At 42.6% G+C, this 23,035-nt stretch overlaps 1 pseudogene; it reads right to left on the reverse strand.

Moving 5' to 3' along the window:
• Positions 1-14,401: 14,401 nt before the first annotated feature.
• LOC126487069 (proliferating cell nuclear antigen-like) lies at positions 14,402-15,261 on the reverse strand (annotated as a pseudogene).
• Between the last annotated feature and the right edge of the window lie 7,774 nt (positions 15,262-23,035).

Consider the following 23,035-nt stretch of genomic DNA (forward strand, 5'->3'; position numbering starts at 1 on the left):
TTGGGGATGTTTCCAGTCCACCCCCAACTCCATTCACTTCAGCGCCTCCGTTCATCCGACCGCTCCCCGCGTGCACACGCCACACGCTGAGTCCCAGGCCTGGCGCTCCCCTTCCCCCCACCAAGCCGGCGCCCGCCTCCCTCCCCAGGACCGCCCCTCGCTCCCCCCCGAGGGCTAGGGGACTTCTGAGGGTGATTCTAAGAAGCAGGAGGCATCTCCTTAGGTTCTTGCTACCTCTCTGGGTAGCGTTGCCCTCGTCCTCTTGACTAGGGGACACTGGAGCCGGTTGCAGAGCGGACCGGTCAGGACTCCCTAACTCCACTGACGCCCTCACCGTCCTGCCTGAGGCCAAGGCTGCCCTGGTGCTGAAGGACAGCTCCCAGTTTAGCTGCTGAATAGTACTGAGCTAGAAGTGTGTCCAGAAGGAGGCAAGGCAGTGCACTAAGACCGGTAGTAGTGGTGGGGTGTCGTTTTTTTGCCCTTAGGAAGATTTCAAGCAGCCTCCCCCAAAATCCTGTTCTAGCTTCCTGGCTCCCCCTACAGGCTGCTGAGAATAGCTGAGCGCCAGAGTTAGAGAAGCTGCGCCGGGTGGAACCATGTGCTTGGGGCTCATAGAGTCACATGGCTCTAGGAACTCGGACATACAAATGTCCTGCCGCGCTACTAACCTTGTTTGGACTTCACAGAAATCTCAGGTCTCCAGTGGTCTACGTCCTTTCTTCATTCCCTTTCCTCTGTAACTCTCTCCTTGTAGTTTTTAAGGGATCACTGCAGCAGAGATTCGTCACTAATCATAACAATGGAGAAAAGAGTCTTTATTGAGCAGCGTTCAACTTGCTAGATACTGCACTTGGCACTTTAACTTGCTTTATTCTTCTAAGCTTACTTATGAGATGAATGTTAGCGTTCCTTCATTTGCGTACAAAGAAGCTGAAGGTTAGTGTCCTTAAACCGCCCAAGACAACCAGTGCATCGCAGACAGAAACCCAGGGAGTGTGTCCCTAGAACGACGCTCTACAGTTCCAGGAAGGTTATAGAAAGATGAAGGACTAGAAGACACAGACCAGCCCTAAAGGAAGTGACAGTCTTCGAAGTAAGGAAGTGAGATTTACGTATTGGCTAGGAGAATTTATGGATAGAGTTGGGTTCAAGTAATACTTCTAAAACTGGCCATGCTTTGTCCTCATTTTGGCAACGGGAGGGGATGCTAAGGGCTAAATGAGATGGGTGGGAACTGTTGGCACTACTCAGAGGAAAACTGCAAAGCATGCTTGGAAATTTTCTGAGTCAGTGTTGGAAGAGGAACTGGTCCCTAAAGAACTGGTGAAGTTGGGTGGGTGAGTGAGAATGACATCCCAGATGAAAGAAACGAGAAGGAAAAAATTTTCAGCAGTAGAAAGCAGCAATGTATGTGGTGAATGTGGTAGTTTAGACTTTAGAGGCAAAGTAAAGCAAGATATGGCAAAAGGAAAAAACCGTCAGACGTTCACAAGACTTATTCATTCATTATATTTGAGCACTTCATGGACCTACATAGGATGTAATTGTTCAGACACAGCCTTGCTATGGGAGTACTTGCCGTTGAATTGGGAAAGTAGACATTAAAGAAAGGATTATAGCCAAATACGAAAGAATGGTATCAACGAGAGGTCTCCTTCCCATAGAGAGATGCACTAGTCAGCTCTGAAAGCTTTCCTCAGAGGCAGTTTTGCCATAGCCAGGAGAGTTGGAAAACATCTACAGAGAAGGTATTAAATTCCATGTGCCATACTGCCTAACAGTGATACAGATGTGAGTACAATGTGTATCTTAGGATAGAAAGGTTAGTTGAGGTGCTAAGGGATAAATGGGTTTAGACTAAAGAGAAAGTAGAGAAGGTGGTGATGAAGGATATCGCAGGAGAAGGGAAGTCATGTATAAGGGTGTAGAAGCGAAGCTAGGAAAGACACGGTAGAAACCTACAAAGTAGCTTGCTGCAGCTAGATGCAAAGTGGGAACACTGCCAAAATGGAGACTGAGCATTTTACAGGAACCTAATCATGATGATCCTGGACTTTATCCTAACCAAGGGTACCTGAAGCCACAGAAAAGGCTGGACGATTTTTGTGAGGAGATATCTGACCAGATTTGTATTTTCAAAGGATTGATTTGGTTGCGGCATGGAGAGTGCTTTGGAGGGGGCAAGGCTGGCCGCAAGAAGACAAGTTAGAAGACTGTTTAGGAGTCCAAGTGAGAGGCATTGAGGACTGGATAGAGACAGCATCAGCTGGAGTGGGAGAAGAAATGCGCTTGGGAGGAGAATGAACGAGATTAATGGAAAGGACCTGGAACTGGCCTAGATGTGAGAAGTAGAGACAAATTATGTGGAGAAGGAGGGTGAAACTAAAGAGCTCCATTAGTGACACCAGCAGACCTGCTCCTTCCCACCTAGGAACGGTCTTTGGGAGCTCTTCTCTGTTTAGTCTTTGGAAGATTCAATGTTGTGATTCATAGAGAAGGCTAATGGCTACAGATGCCTAGTTTAGAGCTGATTGGCAGGCCCGTGGTGATTGACACCCTCTCTTGCCAATTGAAAGAGCAACCTGCCTGGCCCAGGCTATTAACGCTGAGCACCTCTGGAGCTTTCTGTGAGAAGTCACTCAGGCAAGACTCCCTCTATCCCTGTATACACAAGGAGAAAAGTGTCTCACAGAGGTCCATTTATCATAGGAGCACAATATCACAATGGCTTCCGCACACAGCACCTGGCACACACAAAGGAGAAGTGGTAGCACACTAGCAGTCAGAGGGCGATCTCATTCTCTCACTTTCGATTACACTGGAAGGCGGAATGGGGGTGGGGAAAACATTGGCCTCTGCTGGAGCAAGGAAGCCAAGGTGAGAAGCGGGAGTGGAGCACTCTGATCTCTGCACCCGGTAAACTCCAGTCAGCCCTTTTTTCTAGCTCTTGCCGTCTAGATGCACTCCAAGCAGAGACCAGAGGCTGAAGGAGAGTCTTGCCTGAGGGGATACACACTATCCAGGAAGAGCATCCTTAAACTAGACGACTTGGAATAGAGGGAGGAGGGAAAGGTTTCCATGGTGAAACACTTACACTAGGAAGACAAAGTGGAAACGGTTTAAAGAGATCAGGTCTTTTAAAAATCATGGGCACAAGCAGGAAAGACGAGCATGCAACAGAGGGTGAATTCAAAAGTAGTGTCAGGGTGGCTAAAGCACAGTGTGGGTTAAAGTTTGTCACACTCTGTATCACATTGCAGGACACCGTCTCCTTCCATGATCTGAGGAATTTTTTTCTGTCTACACCCCACACCTATACAAACATGAAAGGCTTCAAGTAAACACAATGTGCCTCAACTCCCAACCTGGAATACAGCATCAGTTTGTCCTTTTACTGCTGTTCCGAGTTTGGTCCCAAGTTTCCCAATTCTCTGCCTTATTCTCCCCATGTCTTTTGACTTCAACCTTGAGTCTCACATCCTATACCCAAGATCCAGCTTCATACTTATCGCCTAGCAAGTCTCAGTCTTGGTCATGCTCTTCTACCCCGCCATCTAGGGAGGAAGTACTGACCCTGAACCTGAAGCTTAACTCCATTGCAGATGCCTCCTGGCAGGACCAGTTGCCTATGTATTGCCCAAATATCCCATTTTTTGATTTCTAGAGTCCTCTTTGCCTTCATTTGGATCCTTAGTTTGTTATTACTTTGTTCCAGTTAGGAATGTCTTTGGCTACAAATAATAAACAAGTCTACAGCTGTAGCTTAAACAGATAAATATTTATTTGCTTCATTTAACAAAGTTTCCTTGGTCCAGGGCTACTGGGGCAGTTCAATAGCATTCTTGACACCAGGGCTTCTGTCAGGTGTGGTGGTGCATTCCTACTGTCCCATTACCTGAGAGGATGAGCCCGGGGGATAATGCAGTGGTAGCTAACCTGAACAGTGTAGTGTATTATCAACACTCACCCCAACAGAAAGATCCCTGCTTTTCATTTCTACTATTTTTAACGTAGGCTTCCATTCATTTGCATTGTGCTTTAGGATCACAAGATAGCTGCCTCAGCGCTGGGTTTCTTGTCTGTATTCTAGACAGGAGGAAAGGAGCACACTGGATGGGAAGAAGACTAAAGGCAGAGATCAGTTGACAGAGCCTTTGCTTTTTAATTCGCAATGATGTGCTGTATCCAGTGACATCCACCTGCACCTCTTTGACTGCAGCTAGATTATACGAACATTCTAAACCACAAAGGAAGCTGAGAAATACAGTATTTTATTTTTTAGTTTTTTTGCTTAGCACATTGCTGCTCTGAATAATTGTGGTATTCTGTAACTAAGGAAGAAGAGGAGAATCCTTAATGGACAGGAAACTGGTAGCATCTTCCATGACCTCCAGCCATCAACAGCTTGCCTATACCATCTTTTGTCTGTAACTAAACTCTGTCGATACGTGACTATGATTGCTGCACTGGACTTTCTCCTAGCAATTACAGCTGGTTTGTTCCTCTAGCATAGGATAGAAGATACCTGCCTGGTTTAACAGCAGCATATGTGAAAAAGACCTTGATTTGATTGTAACGTCAATGTGAGCCAACAGAGTGATGCTGCTGCCAAAAAAGCTAATTAGATTTTTAGGCTGCATTAATAGAAGTATAGAACCAGAACAAGAGAAGTGATGCTCCTGCCCTTCCCTACACTTGTCACATCCTACCTGGAGCACTGTGAACCATTCTAGACAGCCCATTTCAGCTGCGGTACAATGACAAAGTGCAAGATGTCCAAAAGTGAGTTACTAGGCTGGTGTAAGAGCAGCAACACCATATGGAAAACTGTTGATAGCTCTGGGCACGTTCAGTCTAGAGGTAAACAGACTCAAAGAAGAACACAGCATGGCAGGAGGTTGAGAAGTGCTCATTTAGGTTAGGGTCCAAAGCCTTGGACATGCTAACAATCAGAATGGTATAAAGTGATTAAATGGGAGGTCAGGAGGGAGGATAAACATTTCCAGTGAACATAACACAACCCAATAACCCAATACTGTTTTATGCATTTGTATATACTGTCACTTAAGTTTCCTTTTCTTTCCAAAGGAAATGGCTTACTAGTATATAATAATTATATAAAATAACAGATTTCATTATCATATTTTCACATACACGAACATATTTTTATCATATTTGCCCCTCATTGTCCCCTTATATTCCCCTCTACCCCATCCTCTTAGTTTCCCCCAAATAATCCTCACTTCTTTTGCACCTTTCTAAACTATAGATTCTGTACATAAGATAAAATATAGTATTTTTCTGAATTCTGACTTATTTTGCTTACCATGATTATCTTCAGCTCCATCCATTTTTCTGAAAAAATTACATAATTCTATTCTTTTACCAAATAAAAACTCCAGTGGATGTGGGGGTGTGTGTGTTGTATTTTTTCTACTGATAATTATGCATTGATGGGTACCTAAACAGATTCCATAAGTTATCTATCGTGAGTAGTGCTAAATATGGGTGATGCCCCTTAATTTTCTATGACAATAATTCTGCAAAGTCAGAATTATTATTGTCTCCATTTTCCAGATGAAGAAACTGAGGTACAGATAGGCTATTTGTCAGAGGTCACATAACTAACACCAGGAGGAAGCACAGACATTCGCTTCTATGGCTTTTGACTATGAAGCTAGTGAGATCTTTACTTGGAATCTAGGCTGTAGACCTTAAAATAGCCCTCTATACCCCTAAGCCCTGCATACATCAGACTAATACTAAATAATCAAGAAGTGGCAAATGTTAACTGAGATGTCAGACTAGCCACAGCCCACCGCTTCTGAATGGAGCTACAGTAAGCATGGACTTTGGAGGAGGACTACATGTGCTTACATTCTACGTCAGGCACTTGTCTCCATGAGTGACTGTTGTATCTGTAAAGTGTTCTCTCCTTGGAGTTACCCACCACCGCTGGCTCTTACAATCTTTCTGCCTCCTCTTCCACACAAATCTCTGAGCTTTGAGGGAAGGGGTTTGCTGAAGACATACCATTTAGGACTGGGTACTCTGGTGTCTCTTACTCTCCTCACATTGTCCAGTTACCCCCAACCACTTTTTAAAAACATAACTTCCAGAGTAATGTTTTCAAAAGTTAAACCTCATAATATTATCATGTTGTACCAAAAATCTCCAATAATATGTATTAATAATAATAATAATCATTAATGTGGTCTGCAAAGTCATGTAAAGTCTTGACCAACACTTCTCCACATACTACACTTTCCCTCATGGCAAATGCTCTTCCTTTCTTCGAAGCATTTATTTGTATTTTCACCCATATTTGTATAATTCCTTGGATCTCTCCCACTATATTCCAAACTCCGTAAGAGTAAGAATCATGTCTTGTTTTGCTTTTCCTCATTTCTCTATTGCAAAGAGCAGTGCCTAGCTCGTATTGCTCTGTGTTTATTGAAAGAATGGATGAGTTAGTGAAGAGATGCATCAAGGTAAATGATCCATCATGTGGTAGGGCTTTACCCCGATGCACCTGCTAACGTGACTGTTGTAATACGAACCATGAGCTGCAACATGTAGGAATATAATCATTTCCTCTGGCTGCCTCCAGAGTGACTGAGTGCATGGGAGACAGTAGCTCCTGCAAAGAGGATTCAGACCCTCTTGCACATAACTGGAACAGGTATACCTCTAAACTAAATCCCCAGCCTTTAGGTAAGGCTGAGTGCAAGTTCCCACATTGCACAGCAGAGAGAAATGAGGTGCTATCTGTGGAAGAATCAGTTTCTTGTTGCACTGTTGTGGTGGTTTGAATAAGAATGACCCCCCCCCCAGACTTATAGATTTTAGTGCTTGGTCATCATGGAGTGGCACTATTAAGAAGTGTGGTCTTGCTGGAACAGGTGTGGCCTTGTTGGAGGAAGTGTGTCACTAGGGGTGGGCTTTGAGATTTCAAAAGCCCAAGCCAGGCTCAATGTCTCTCTCTATTTTCCTGCTGCCTGCTGATCCAGGTGTAGAACTCTCAGCTCCTTTTCCAGTACCACGTCTTCCTGCATGCTTCTTATCAGGAAAATCATGGACTAAACCTCTGAACTGTAAGCCAGCCATTCCAAATTAAATGTTTTCCTTTATTAGAGTTGGTGTGTCAGGCAGACCTGGGTTAACACCCCAGCCTAATACTTGGGTGTCTCTTCCCAGCAATAAAAACCCTAACTAAGACAGCTGTGTATAGGTAATTCTTGGTATTTGGATGTTAAGGTCTTGTAAAGCCGAAGTGTTGTCAAACTAAATAGCACGATGTGGGGGTTAGTTCTCACCTGGGTGTGGCCTAATAAACTGTATCGATTGTAACTGAGTTCTGAGGATGATCTTCAGAAGAGATGTATTCCTTCTGGAGGGAATCCAGGCTTGAGTGGGGGTGAGGAAGAGGCTATGAGTCTGTGGACGCTGGGCTGCTTTTGGCTCTGCTGTGGTCCTTTCTTCTCAGAGTGGTTCAGGTAGTTCTTTGTGCTGATGCTTTCTGCTGCCCACACTGTGCCCAGGAAAAGTCCAGGTTGGGCTCTGTGGCCCTCTCAGGCCAGAGTGTTAAAAAATAGTGACACACACCTGAGGCTCTGCAGGGGAGCAGCAGGGGCCATGAGACAAAGAGAGAATCAGGTTCTCTCTACTATGACTTCCTCCCAAAGATCTTTTTCATTCTGACCTGGAGGTCCCCATGTCCCAGTTACCAAGGGAGTGAAAGTGTTAAGGTCATAAATAGATCGAGAGCCCTATAAGGAGACTAGAGATTCAAAGGGTCCAAGCTGAAAGAGTGTCTATGACCTCTTCCCCCATGGAGCTTCTCTCTCGAGTCTCTTGTCTCACATAGTACTTTGTCATAGGTCAAGACAACTACCCATGTAGACAGAGGTGGACCTCCTCGCTAGCAGCGGGTGGATGGGGCCCCACCAGCACCGCTGTGCAGATCCTCTTCAGAGCCAGTCTCTAGGCAAAGAAAGGCCCCATAGCTCTGTCCAGGCCAGAAAGCTCCCTAGGAATCCCATTTCATTGTATCTGGGGGTGCCGTCTCATGGAGTTGGGGATAGGTGGGCCCAAGGGAACAGAAAAGGAATCCTATCTTCCATAAACCAATACAATATCACTGTGTCCCCCACCTCCTGCCACTACAAAAGCTGTCTGTAAGTCTTAAGATGGCAGATGTGGGCGTATGCACTAGAGTCCATGGAGGTTGACCCATTCATGAACTGGGAATTTGTTCCCAATGATGGTTAGTTTGGCTGAAGTGGACTCAGAGCTTCAATTCAGAGCACCTCCAAGAGCCTCCTTTTCCATTGCCCCTGGGTGGGTAGGAGGCATAACCTGATACATGCTGCACTTGGGCCCTGTGGCTTTCTTGTGCTCCCTAGGGCCTGTGGTCTTTCTCCTGTGATTTGGACCATTATCTGTTTTCTTAAGCTTGCCTTTTAAATCTAGGCTGGTAGGCTTTAGTTTATGATTCTGAGAGTCCCAGACCTCCCACCCTCTTCAGGAAGTAACAAATTATGGGTAGTGGATGCAACATTCACTTTGGAGTCAGGTAAACCTGGGTTAACACCCAGCCTGTTACTTCTGTGTACCAATGATCACAGCCATTTTCCCCTTCAATAAAATGAGGAAATATCTGCTTTATAAGGTTGGTGTGCACCTTAAACATTATGATAGCTCGATAGCTCTATAGTATGCTATACAGAGCCCTTGGTACATATTAGTTCACCTAAAACTATTCTTTGTAGGACAGGATAAACACTCCATTTTCCTCCCCTCCTGGTGTCTTTCTGTGCTGTTCTGTTGCTTGAGACACATTCCCAGGCAGGTTATTAAGTCTGAGTCTCTGCTGGGAGGAAACTCCCCAGAGGGGACGGTTTCTATGTATAGCTGTGGGTTGAGTGCTTCTTTTCAGCACCCAGTGCAAATAGCCTCAGAGCTCTAGATTCCTTATGCAAAGAAGGGAGGCTGGCACAGCTTTGCTTTAGGTGTGTGTTAGGAGGATTGTATCTGTGTAACTGGGTAAGGGGAATGTGTTGTATATCAGGGAAAAAGTGACTCCCATCTTCAGGATAAGGAAAGGGCAGAAAATAAGTCAAAATGAGCTCCCAGTGGCCATCTAGGAGATAGATTCCGAATGCCAGCTATCCTGTCCCTGGAAGATGGAGCCTTTTGTCATTTTATATTTATTCCAGTGTAACAGTTTACCAAACCCAGCAAATGCATTCTTTTTCATTTTGTGATCTCTGCTCTTCTTCGCTTTCATGGTGGCTAGTAGATTCCTTTTACCTGAAGGTTGTCTTTCGAGTTAGCTGTGGGGAGTATGTTAAAATGGTTTTATCCCACTCTAACCCAAAGGAGAAGTGTATTTCACACAAAGAGACGGGCTGTTGCCAGCAGCTTTAAGGAGAAAAGGAAGGGACTGGGTACCTGAGCCTGTTGTAAGGAAGCCAAGGAATTGGCTTGAACCTGGCGTATGGCCAGGAAATTTAAGAGAAAACACATATGAAAAACCATAGGACGTTTCTCTGAGAATCTCAGAGCCCTCCTTTGTTGATCTGATTGAAGTTCCTATCTGGACCAGTTAGTCGCATTGTCTACGTGACCTCCAGAGCAGATGTCTGGGGCTTGAGTATATTAGTTAGCAGCCTTTTTCTTCCTGTTTTGAAATCTTAGCTTTCCTTTTGACTTTCCTAGTTCAGAAGCGCTTTTGGCTTTTAGCTCATTCGTAGGATTTAAAGAGTCAAGTCTTCTGGATTTATAACTAAACAAGCTAGCACACGTAACTACCCTCATCTTCCAGACTTGCCACTCTGGTGTATCAGAGAAGGATGGAATGCTTCCTAATAGCAGCAAATTACATCCTCACAAAACCTGAATACCCTAAATTCATGAGCTGTAAAATTAAGAAGGTAGATCTTCCATGCCAGAAAGGCCCAGCATGGTGAACATGGAAAAAAAGGTGCTGCCAATGTGATCTGGGGCTGAAGCTGAGGCAATTCTTCGGAGCAGTTTTAGGCTAGGAGAGTTGAGTTTAGAATATCAAAAGGAGGGAACTAAAATGTAGGACTGAGTCAGCTGGGAAAGAATTCCTAAGCACAGATACAGTGAGAGTGGAACTGAATTGTATGCAAATAACGGTTTCCTTTCTTACCAGACATTTCTCTATTGCAACTTTTTGAGTCCCAAAGACTGTCCTACTGTCCTGGAACCTTCCTATTCTTGGACTTCTCTGACTGCGTTTTGGATCAGTCCTCTACCCGCCAGGTCAGGTCCATGTTGGCCAGCAGGAATGTGTGGAATGGGGTTGATCCCAGACATGAATTGGAGCACCCAAACAGGGTAACCCAGGAGTTCTTAGTCTAGGCTTAAGGTTCTGTAAATTGGCCTCTGCTGCCCCCCCATGGTAACCGAGGTTACTTTTCCTCATGTGGGGTGACTTCTGAGGAAAGGCCATGAAACTCCCACACTTCTACTCACGTCGTCATGTCTTTCTTCTGCACAGTACCTTTAGGAACATGACTTCTTCCTGGGAGAAGGGCAGGACAAAATTCAGGAAAAGACTGCGAGTGTTGAGGTTTTGGTTGTCGCAGAGGTGTTGATGTCCGCTCTGGTCTGCACTTGTTCTCGCCATCTCTGCGCTGTTCTCGGGATCGGGAAAATGTGCAGAGAAAGGGAAGGTTTCTAAGCACTAAAAATGGAACCACTCCTCGTCGATTCTTCTTATGTTCCAAATCTGCAGCCTGAAGCTCCTGAGGACCCCAAGAACTCAGCACAAAGGGACAGTAAGTTTCCAAATTTAACTTTGGAACCATTATTTGGATTCTACATCTCTTTGCCTGGTAGCTCCAAAAGATCAGAGGTAGTCCAGAATTCAAGTTTGTCCCAACATTCTACCCTCTGGTCTTAGTATACCTTTGGGCATTGTGGTGGTTTTAATGAGAATGGCACCTATAGGCTCATATATTTGAATACTTGGTCCCCAGTTGTTGAAACTATTTGGTAAGGATTAGAAGGTATGGCCTTGTTAGAGGTGTGCCACTGGGGGTGAGCATCGAGGTTTCAAAAAGCCCACACCAGCTGGGTGGTGATGGCACACTCCTTTAAGCCCAGCATTCACTCAGGAGGCAGAGGCAGGCAGATTTCTGTGAGTTTGAGGTGAGCCTAGTGTGCAGAGCTAGTTCCAGGACATCCAGGGCCACACAGAAAAAGTCTGTTTCAATAAAACAACAACAACAACAACAAAACAAAACAAAAACAACAACAAAACAAAAACCAAGATCCCACACCATTTCTAGTTAGCTTGTCCTGCTTCCTGCTTGTGAATAAGATGTAAGCTCTCAGCTACCCACAAGGCTAAACAGAGACAAGAATTATGGGTTAATTTAAGTTATAAGAGCTAGTTAATAATAAGCCTGAGCAAATAGGTCAACCAGTTTATAGTTCATATAAGCTTCTGTGTTTCTTTGGGAGTGAATGGCTACAGGACCAGACAAGACAGAAATGTTTTGTCTACAAGCTACTGTTCCAACATGATGTCTGTCTGCCTGATGCCAGGCTCCCTACTATGATGGTCATGGACTCACTTTATGAAACTGTAAGCCCCCAACAATCTCTTTTTTCTCTATGTTACTTTGATCATAGTGTTTTATTGTCTCTATAAAAGTAAGACATGGTTTCAAAGGGTTTTCTGTCTATGGAGGGAATGTATGGTAGAAGACTTCACAGTGTCAGAGCGGATGGGAAACGTTCACATCATCGCAGACCAAGAAACAAAGAGTAAGGCAGGAACCATGTGGCCATGTCTATATGGGATTACCTGATTGTTAATTGCTGTAGAAGGGCCCAAGCCAATATGAATGATACAATTCCTTGGACAGGTGATCTTGGATTATGTAAGGAAGCCATCTCAGTTAGGGTTTCTATTTCTGTGATGACACCATGACCACTACAACTCATATAAAGGAAAACATTTAATTGGGACTGGCTTATAGTTTAGGAGGTTTAGTCCACTATTGTCATGGCAAGAAGCATGGCAGCATGCAGACAGATATGGTGCTGGAGAAGGAGCTGAGAGCTCTACATTTTGATCCACAGACAACAGGAAGTGAAAAGTCACACAGGCCAGATTTGAGCTTATAAGAGCTCAAAGCCTGCCTCCACAATGAGGCCACACCTACTCCAACAAGGTCACACCTCTTAATAGTGCCACTCCCTGTGGACAAACATTCACCCATATGAGTCTATGGGGACCATTTTTTTTCTTTTTTTCTTTATTTATCTATTTATTTATTTTATGTACCAATTCCAGTTTCCACTTTCCTCCTCCTTTCCCCTCTCCCTTACCTAATCCTCATCTGCTCCTCAGAGAGGTAAGGCCTCCCCTGGGAAGTCAACTAAATCAGGCAAGACCAAGCCCCTCCTCTCTGTGCCTAGGCTGAGCAAGGTCTCTCTCCATAGAGAATGGGCTCCACAAAGTCAGCTCATGAATTAGAGCTAGATCCTGGTCTGGGGGCCATTCTTATTCAAACCACCACAGAAGCTATCTGAATGTGAGCCTGAGAAACCAGCAAGCAGTCGATGGTTTCTGCCTTCAGACTTCTGACTTGATATCCTGCCCTGACTTCCTTCACGATGGACTGTGACTTGGAAGTATAAAGTGAAATTAAACACTTTCCTCCCCTATGTTGCTTTTGGTCAGAGTGTTTGATTACACCAACAGAAACTTTTCTGTGTGTATCAGATACTTCATTCTATTTTTTATAGTAGTTTCATTGATACACAATCCATATGCTGTATGATTTACCTACATAAACGTATAATTGAGTAGTTTTTAGTATGTCTAAAATACCATGTAGGTGCTGGAAACTGAACCCAAGTCTTCTATAGGAGCAGTAATTCTCTTAATAGCTGAGCCAATTCTTCATCCCATGGAGGGTACTTTCTTGAACAACAATCTGTATTAGAGAGCCCAGACCAATGAAAATGGTGTCACCCTTTGGTATATGGTCCTAGGTGGTATAAGAAAGCAGTCTGAGCAATCATGAGGAACAAGCCAGTAAGCAGTTCTCTTCCATGGTCTCTGCTTTACTTCCTGCCTTTAGATTCCTGCATTTAGTTCTTGTCCTGGCTTCTCATGATGATCTGTAAGCTGTGAGATAAAATTAACTCTTTCCTTTCCAAATTGATTTTGATCATGGTGTTTATAACAGGATAAACAAACTTAAGACAGAAACTGATACCCGGATCTAAGGGAGTTCTGTGACTGACCTGAACATGTTGTCTTGGAGAAAATTGTGGAAAGAGATTGAAACTTTGGGCTGGAAAAACCATTGAGTGTTCAGGACTTAATGGGTTGTTGTGGGAGCTTGGGAGATACGAATTCTGAGAGTGTTGCCAATGATAGAGGCCCAACTTGTGAAGTTTCAGAGGGAAGAGGCCATTTGTGTGGTATTTTGAGGATAAATATGTGACTTTTGGTCAGCTGTAGAAAAGAATCAGCTGTGACGAACAAGTGACCAGAATCACTAAAACGAAACTTCTGCTTTCCTGGGACAAAGATTAGCTGAGGCTGAGACATGAACTGTGATTCAGAGGCCGGCATCACTGAGGTGAAGCCTGTGACTGTGTCCTCTCGGTCTGTACACAGAAGCTGTGGTTCCGGGGGTGGATGGGGGATGGGTTGGGGGGTGGAGAGAGCAGGAGGAGGGAAGTGGGGGACTGTGGTTGGTATGTAAAATAAAAAAAACGTGCGTTTGGCATCAAAACCCTTTTGATTGAAATATTGTCAGTATTTCTAAGGTAGAAATATTTATGTTAACAAAACCAGTTCTTACTCTCAAGTTTATTCTTTAAACAAATTGTGGAGAATGGTGTAGAGGCATTTCAATTCTATTTTAATAAAACCTGCCTGAAGATCTGAGAGTAAAACAGTCCCACTGGTCAGCCTTACAGACCAGGTTATGGTAACACACACCTTTAATCCCAGTAGCCACACTGGTTGCCATAGAAATCGGGTGGTGCATGCCTTTAATCCCAGCCCTAGAGATGAATACAAGACGGAAGGGGGGGGGGTGCAAGGAGCCTGCTCTCAGACATAGTCTTATTCTGAGATTGTGGAAGGCAGGATCGCCATTTCAGACTGAGGTAGGAGCCAGTGGCTGGCTGTTTTGCTTCCCAGATCTTCAGGATGAACCCAAATTTCTGACCCTGAGGTTTTATTAATCATGCCTCAGAATGGAGAGAAAAAATATGTTATTTACAGAAGATATCTTTATATGTACTCAGGAACAGACTTGGTGATAGAAAAGACTTCAGCACATACTGGCATCTCAGAAGTAGTTCTCAAAGGTTTGGTTTTCTCAGATTCTAGCAATACCTAAGATCCTTCTTCATCTTCTATCTTGAAAGCCAAATAATAATATAAGTGTCCCACGTCAGCAATATTATACCCTACAACAAGGGGTCCCTCTGCAGACACACTGAGTGTTAATGTAGGAGATGGAGGAGTGGATTTTGTAAAACAGTTCAGGTACTTCAGTGAAAAGTTAGCTGAACTGGCTCATTTATCTCTATGGTTACAGTATCCTCCTCTTTATCAGCATTACTTGTTTGTGACAACTTAATGTTTCCATTTCTAAGCGCTCCACTTGCAGAAAACTTCACCCTGCCCTTTGCAGAGGATACAACAACAAAATCTCCAGTATGGCTAAGGGCTAGGCATCTAATTGCAAATTCACCAGAAGACATCTTAATTGCACAGCTGTATTCCTGTTCTGGGATACCAAGTTGTTTAACATCTAAGCCCATTAACTTCATGTCATGAGCTGAAACTTTCTCTTGATTTGGTGCTTCAAATACTAGCCCTAAGGCGTCAGCATTATCCTCAGTCCTTAATATAATGATGTCTTCTTTGCCAGCACATGTTAATATTTCGGACATACTGGTGAGGCTCACGCCCATGGCCAGGTTGTTTGAAGCAGCCTTTGTGGAAGCCTTCAGAGTGCAGCATGAGAGATATGTAAGGAGCTATACAGAGCATCTCTTCTCAGCAGGTTCATACCATACAAGCTGATGACCCAGCAGGTGCCATTGATGAGGGGTTTGAGTAACCAGCACCTTCTTCAGGGTAGAGCCCTGGACCAGATGTGCCTCAGAACATAGGGGTGGAGTTGCAAGGACTAAAAACTGGAGACTGTGAGAGGAACAAGGTCTGGCTGCTAAGGTCTCCCGAACCATAGTGTAGACCGAGAGTAGATGGCTAACTTGGATTTTAAAATGCTGAAATTTTAAAAGACTATGGCACTTTTAGGGACCAAAAAGATGATGGTTTAGTGGTTAAGAGCATGTATTGCTCTTGCAGAGGAACTAAGTCTGATTTCCAGTACCCATGTCTGATGCCTGGAGCACCTGAATACATGTGCACATATCCGGGCACAGACATACCCATAATTAAAAGAAAAAAAAACTTAAAAGACATCGTAGGACAAAAAGACCAGGTAGGCTGCCCATAAATATTCTCCATTCTCTCTGTTCCCCCCAGACCCAATTCTCAGGGTTGCCCCTAGCACTGCAACAGAGCACCAGCAGCAGGCTCCCCTCCCCACTCCACACCTCCTGTGGATCCCACAGACCACCCCCTTGGCCTCACCTCCCCCACGTTGTCGCTGTATCCCAGTCCATAACTCAACCACACCACCTGCTCAAACACAAGCCACACCTGCCAGACTACCAGGTAGGCTGCCAGTGGACCTTCTCCACCCACTCTGTTACTTAAGAGCCAATTGTCAGGGTTGCCCCAGCACTACAACAAATCATCTCTCCCTGACCTCCCCATCCCCCACCTTCCAGCACCAGTAAGCATTCCTTTTGAACACACCAGCCAAACAGGTCAGTAAAACACACAGTCAACCCACTCTGAAAATCCAGAAAAGAAACAGAAACCAAGTAACAAAACACCCACCCAATAAAGACCATTCCAGATATCAGCAGCTAGGTCTATAATCATCTAGATAACTAGATGCCAGTATAAGAACACAATCAGTATCGCTCAGGGCAATATGTTACCATGAGAGTTTAGCTATCCTACCACAGCAGCCCCTGGATATTCCAACACAGCTGAAGCATAGGAAAAAGACATTAAACCCAACTTTGTGAAGATGATAGAGATCCTTAAACATGAAACTAATAAACCCCTTAAAGAAATCTGAGAAAACATAAACAAACAACTGGAGGGAAGGAATAAATCACTTAAAGAAAGCCAAGAGATAACAAACAGTTAAAAGAAATGAATAAAACTGTTAAAGCCCTGAAAATGAAAATAGAAGCGATAAAGAAATCACAAACCAAGGGAATTCTGGAAATGAAAAACTTGGGAATTCGAACAGAAACTAAAAAGGCAAGCCAACAGAATACAAGAGATGGAACAAAGAATCTCAGGCATTGAAAATACAGTAGAAGAAATGGATACATTGGTCAAAGAAAATGTTAAATCTAAAAAATTCCTGACACAAAACATTCAGGAAATCTGGGACACAATGAAAAGACCAAACTTAAGAAGAATAGGAATAGAGGAAGAAGAATCCCAGCTCAAAAAGCCAGAAAATATTTTCAATTATTCATAGAGAAAAATTTTCCTAACCTGTTAAAAGCAACGACTTTATGAAATTCGCTAGAAAAAAATTCATCCTGAGTGAGGTAACCCAGACCCAGAAAAACAAACATGGTATATACTCATTCATAAGTGGATATTATGAGTTCAAGGCCAGCCTGATCCACAGAGCAAATGCCAGGACAGGCTCCAAGGCTTCACAGAGAAATTCTCTGTCAAAAAACTAAAAAAAAAAGTGGTTATTAGCTGTAAATAAAGAATAATCATGCTACATTCCACAGACCCAGAGAGGTTAAGTAACAAGGAGGCCTGGGGGGGGGGGGAGCATGGATCTCCCTGGGAAGGGGAAATGGACGAGATTTCACTGGTGGACTGGGGTTAGCTGGGAGATCAGGTGGGGTGCAGAGGTACTGAAAAGTGGGGCATTTGGTGATTAGATACCAGCAAGGAAAATTTCAAGGATTCTACAAGGATGACCCCAGCTAAGACTCCTAGCAATAGCAGATGCATAGCCTTAACTGACCATCTCCTATGACCAGGCAAGACTTCCAGTGGAGGGACTGGGACACCAACCCAGCACATAACCTTTGACCTACAGTCTGTCCTGCCTGTGAGATATGCTGGGGTACAGGTGGCACAGAGATTGTGGGAGTGGCCAAGCAATGACTGGTCCAGCCTGAGACACATGTCACAAGAGTGAGCTTACCCACAACACTGCATGAAACACCAGGATCCAGAGGCTAAATGGTCCAGAGACCTAGACTAGAACCAACACAACTGGAGAAAAAAAAATTCAATGTCATGATGCCTAATGATATTCTGCTATACTCATAGATTGGTGCCTAACCCAACAATCATCAGAGAGGCTTCATTCAGCAACTGGTGGAAACAGTTGCAGAGACCCACAGTCAAACATTAGGCTGAGCTCAGGGAATCCTGTTGAAGAGAGGAAAGAAGGATTGTAGGAGCCAGAAGGGTCAAGGATGTCACAAGAAAACTCACAGGATCAACTAACCTGGGCTGATAGGAGTTCGCAGAGACTGAACCAACAACCAGAGAGTCTGCATGGGACTGACTTAGGCCCTCTGAACGTATGTGATGGTTTTGTGGCTGGGTCTTCTTGTGTAACTCCTAACAGAGGGAACAAGGGATGCTTTTGACTTTTTTCATGTCATTTGGGATCATTCTTCTCATACTGCATTGCCTGTCCAGTCTTAATATGAAGGAAAGTGCCTAGTCTTAGAACTGTATATGCCATGCTTTGACAATATCCATGGATCCTTTTCTGAATAGAAGCAGAGGAGTAGATGGGGGGGGGAGCAGAAGGGTGGTGTAGGAGGGTCTTCTTTCTATGTGTTGCTTTCATTGGTTAAATAAAGAGACTGCCTTGGCCTTTTGATAGGACGACAGCTTAGATAGGAGGAGTAGACAGAACAGAATGCTGGGAGAAAGGAGGCAGAGTCAGAGAGCAGCCTGCCATGGAGCTGCCAGATCAGACATGCTGAATCTTTCCCGGTAAGCCACGAGCTCCTGGTGACATACAGATTATTAGAAATGGGTTGAATCAAGATGTGAGAGTTAGCCAGTAAGAGGCTAGAACTAATGGGCCAGGCAGTGTTTAAATTAATACAATTTGTGTGTGGTTATTCCAGGGGTTAAGCTAGCCAGGTGGTGGTATGCAGCCCGCTGCTCCTTTTACAACAGAAGGGGTGTTAGGTGAGGTGGGGGACTGGGGGAGAGGAGGAGGGAGGGTAAACTTCGGTCTTCGTGTAAAAAAAAGAGACTAACAGAATGAATTTGATAACAGGATCCATCTTTCTGTTGTATACAAGAAACACACCCCAACATCTAGATAGACATTTCTTCAGGGTAAAGTGTTGGATTTTTCCAAATAAATTCCAAATAAATGGACCTAAGAATCGAGCTGGTGTTGCCATTTTATCTAATAAAACAGAATAGACTTCAAAACAAAATTAATCAAGAGATAGTGAAGAACACTTCATATAATTAAAGGAAAAATCCACCAAGATGACATTTCAATTCTTAATATCTATGTCCCAAATATGAGAGTACCCACTTTTGTCAAAGAAATACTACTACACCTTAAATCATATTTGACTCTCACACACTGATAGTGGGATACATCAATACCCCATTTGTACCACTAGACAAGTCACTCAGACGAAAACAACACAGAGAGATGCTGGAGTTAACTGACATTATAAACCAAATGAACCTAACAGATATTTATAGAACATTCTACTTAAACATGAAAGAATATACTTTCTTCTCAAAACCTCATGGAACTTTCTCCAAAACTGACACCATACTTGAATACAAAGCAAGTTTCAATAGATGTAAGAAAATTGAAACAAATCCCTGTGTTGTGCTATATTAAAGATGTGTTACATTCATTTATGACTTGGAATATTTGTTTAATAGTGCAAAGATGTGTTGCACTTTCTTATGTCCCATTTGTTTAACTCTGTAAAACTGTGTTACTTTACCTGTCCTAGAAAGCCAATTGGTCTAATAAAGAACTGAACAGCCAATAGCTGGGCAGAGGAGCGGGATAGATAGAGTTGCTAGGCAGAGAGAATAAATAAGAGAACTCTAGGCTTGAGAGAAGAACAGGAAGGGTAAGGAGCAAGAAAGGGAGGAGAGGAGGACACCAGAATCCAGCCACAGAGCCACACAGCCAGTCTCAGAGTAAGAAGGAAAGAGAAATATATAGAATAAACAAAAGTAAACAGCCCAGAGGCAAAAAGTAGTTATAGAGAAATGGGATAATTTAAGTTAGAAAAGCTGGCTAGAAATAAGCCAAGCTAAGGCTGGGCATTCATAAGTAAGAATAAGCCTCTATGTATTTATTTAGCAGCTGGGTGGTGGGCCCCCAAAGAGTAAAACAGATTAAAAAAAAAGCCAGATACAACCCTGCATACTTTCAGACCACCATGGATTAAAGCTGGATATCAACAACAATAGAAAGAACAGAAAACTTAAAACTCATGGAAACTGAACAGTTCTTTACTGAAAAATGGGTCAACACAGAAAAAAAAAGAAATTAAAGCCTTTCTAGAACTGAATGAAAATGAATACACAACATACCTAAACTTATGGGACACAAAGAAAGCAGTGAGAACTCATAGTAGCAACTTTACAGCACATCTGAAAGCTCTAGAATATAAATAAGTAAGCATACCCAAGAGGAGTAGAAGGCAGGAGGTAGTCAAACTGAGGGCTGAAATCAATAAGATAGAAACAAAGAGAACAATACAAAGAATCAATGAAACAAAGAGCTTGTTCTTTGAGAAAAATCAATAGGATAAACTTTTATCCATACTAACTAAAAGACAGAGAGGGTGGCATTTGGGGAATTGGCATAGGCCCTCTGAATGTGGGTGATAGTTGTGTGGCTTGGACAGATTGTGGGACCACTGACAGTGTGATCAGGATTTATCACTAGTGCATGAACTGGCTTTTTGGAACCCATTCCCTGTTGAAGGGTACCTTGCTCAGCCTAGATACGGTTGGGGAGGGTCAGGGGAGGTCTTGGTTCTGCATCAAGTGATGTGAGAGACTTTGTTGACTCCCCACGTGAGGCTTCACCCTCTCTGAGGAGTGGATAGGGATGGGGTGAGGAGAGAAGGTGGGGGGAGTGGAAGGAGGGAAAGGAGAGGGAACTGAAATTGATATGCAAAATAAAAATGATTATTTTTTTAAAAAAAGACAGAATAAACAATTAAAACCAGAAAAGAAAGGGGTGACATAAGAATAGACACTGAGGAAATGCAGAGAAACATAAGCATATGCTTTAAAAAGTGTACTCCACAAAACTGGAAAATCTTGAAGAAATGGATACTTTTTCTTATAGGTACCACTATAGGTAAACAAGATCAGATAAACAATTTAAATAGACTTATAACCCCTAGTGAAATAGAAGCAGTCGTTAAAAGGTTCCCAACCAAAAGTGCCGAGGATCAGACAGTTTTAGTGCAGAATTCTACCACACTTTCAAAGAAGAGCTAATTCCAATACTTCTCAAATTATTCCACAAAGTAGAAACAGGAGGGACATGGCCAAATTCATTTTTAAGGCTACAGTTATCCTGATACCCAAGTCACATAAAGACAAAACAAAACAAAACACATACCAATTTCCCTTATGGACATAGATGCAAACATACTCAATAAAATACTCACAAATTGAATCCAAGAACACAGAAAAAGTAGGCTTTATCCTAGAGATGCAGGGATGGTTCAACATATGAAAATCTATCAACGTAAGTCACCATATAAATAAACTAAAAGAACAAAAACACATGATCATCTCATTAGATGCTGAAAATACCTTTGACAAAACCTAACACACTTTCATGATAAAAAAAAGTCTTGGGCAGATTAGGGATACAAAAGACATACATAAACATAATAAGAGCAATATACAGCAAGTCAATTGACAACATCAAATTAAATGGAGAGAAACCCAAAGCAATTCCACTAAAATCAGGAACAAGACAAGGCTGTCCACTCTTTCCCCATCTATTCAATATAGTAGTTGAAGTTCTAGCTATAGCAATAAGATAACTAAAGGAAATCAAGGGAATACAAATTGGAGAGGAGGAAGTTAAAGTATCATTATTAGCAGAGGATATGATTGTATACATAAGTGATTCGAAAAGTTCTACCAGGGAACTCTTATAGCTGATAAACATCTTTACTCAATTGGCTGAATACAAAAAAAAAAAAAAAAAAAAACAGTAGCCCTCCTAAGTACAAATGACAAACAGAATGATAACGAAATCAGGGAAACACAATTCAGCCCCACACAACACCCGTCACAACAGCCTCAAAAAATATAAAACATCTTGGTGTAACTCTAACCAAGTAAGTGAAAGACCTGCATGACAAGAACTTCAAAACTTTGAAGAAAGAAATTGGAGAAGATATCAGAAGATGGAAAGATTTTCCATACTCATGCTCAGTAGATTTGCATAGTGAAAATGGCCATCCTATCAAAAGCAATCTACAGATTCAGTGTAATCCCTATCAAAAATTCCAACACAAGTCTTTACATATTTTAAAGTACAATACTAAATTTCATATTGGAAACACACACACAAACAGGATAGCTAAAACATCCGGAACAACAAAAGAATTGCTGAAGTACCACCATCCCTGATTTCAAGCTATACTACAGAGATATAGTAATAAGAACAGCATGGTACTGGCACAAAAAACAGAAACATTGATCAATGGAATCTAACTGAGGACCAGACATAAATACATACACAAATGGAAACATGATTTTTGATAAAGTAGCTAAAAATACATAGGGGGGGAAGGCATTTTCAATGAATGGTATTGGTCAAACTGGATTTCTGAATGTAGAAGAATGCAAATAGAACCATATTTATCACCCTGCACAAAACTCAAGTTTAAGTGGATCAAAGACCTTATAACCATACACGCTAAACCTGTTAGAAGAGAGAGTAGGGCAATGCTTTGGCACAAGGGACAATTTTCTGAACAGAACATTGATAGCACAGGCACTAAGAACAACAATTAATAAATGGTACCTCATGAAACTGAAAAGTTTCCGTAAGGCAAAGGACAATGCCAATTGGACAAAGCAGCAACCTAGAGAATGGGCAAAGATTTTTACCAACGCTACATCTGATAGAGGGCTAACATGCACAATATATAAAGAACTCACTCAAGAAACTACACATTAACAAACCACATAATCCAATTAAAAATGGGGCACATTTCTAAACAGAGAATTTTCAATAGAGGAATCTCAAATGGCTGAGAAATACTAAAAGATATGTTCAGCATCCTTAGCAATCAGGAGATTATAAATCAAAACTACTTTGAGTTTCCATCTTACATCCTATGTGTCAGAATGACTAAGATCAATAATGCAGGTGACAGCTCATGCTTATGAGGATGTAGAGCAAGGGAAACACCTCTGTATTGCTGGTGGGTGTGCATACTTGTATGGCCACTATGTAAATTAATATAGAGCTTCTTCAGAAAATTGGGAATTGATCTACCTCAAGACTAAGCTATACCACTCTTGGGCATATACCCAATGGATTTTCCATCCTATGACAGGGACACTTGCTCAACTATGTTCACTGTGGTATATTCATAATAGCCAGAAACTGGAAACAACTTTGATGTCCCTCAATAGAAGACCAGATAAAGAAAATGTGCTACATTGACACAATGAAGTATGACTCAGCTCCGAAAAACAGTGACATCATGAAATATGCTGGCAAATGGATGGAACTAGAAAAAAATCATTTTTTTAAAATTTATTTAACTTTATTTTATTTTTTCTTTTATTTATTTATTTATTTATTTAAGATTTCTGTCTCTTCCCCACCTCCACCTCCCC

The sequence above is a fragment of the Alexandromys fortis genome, unplaced genomic scaffold, assembly GCF_014885135.2.
Source record: "Alexandromys fortis isolate MF-2015 unplaced genomic scaffold, M_Fortis_MF-2015_v1.1 scaffold_155, whole genome shotgun sequence".
Classification (NCBI taxonomy): Eukaryota; Metazoa; Chordata; class Mammalia; order Rodentia; family Cricetidae; genus Alexandromys; species Alexandromys fortis.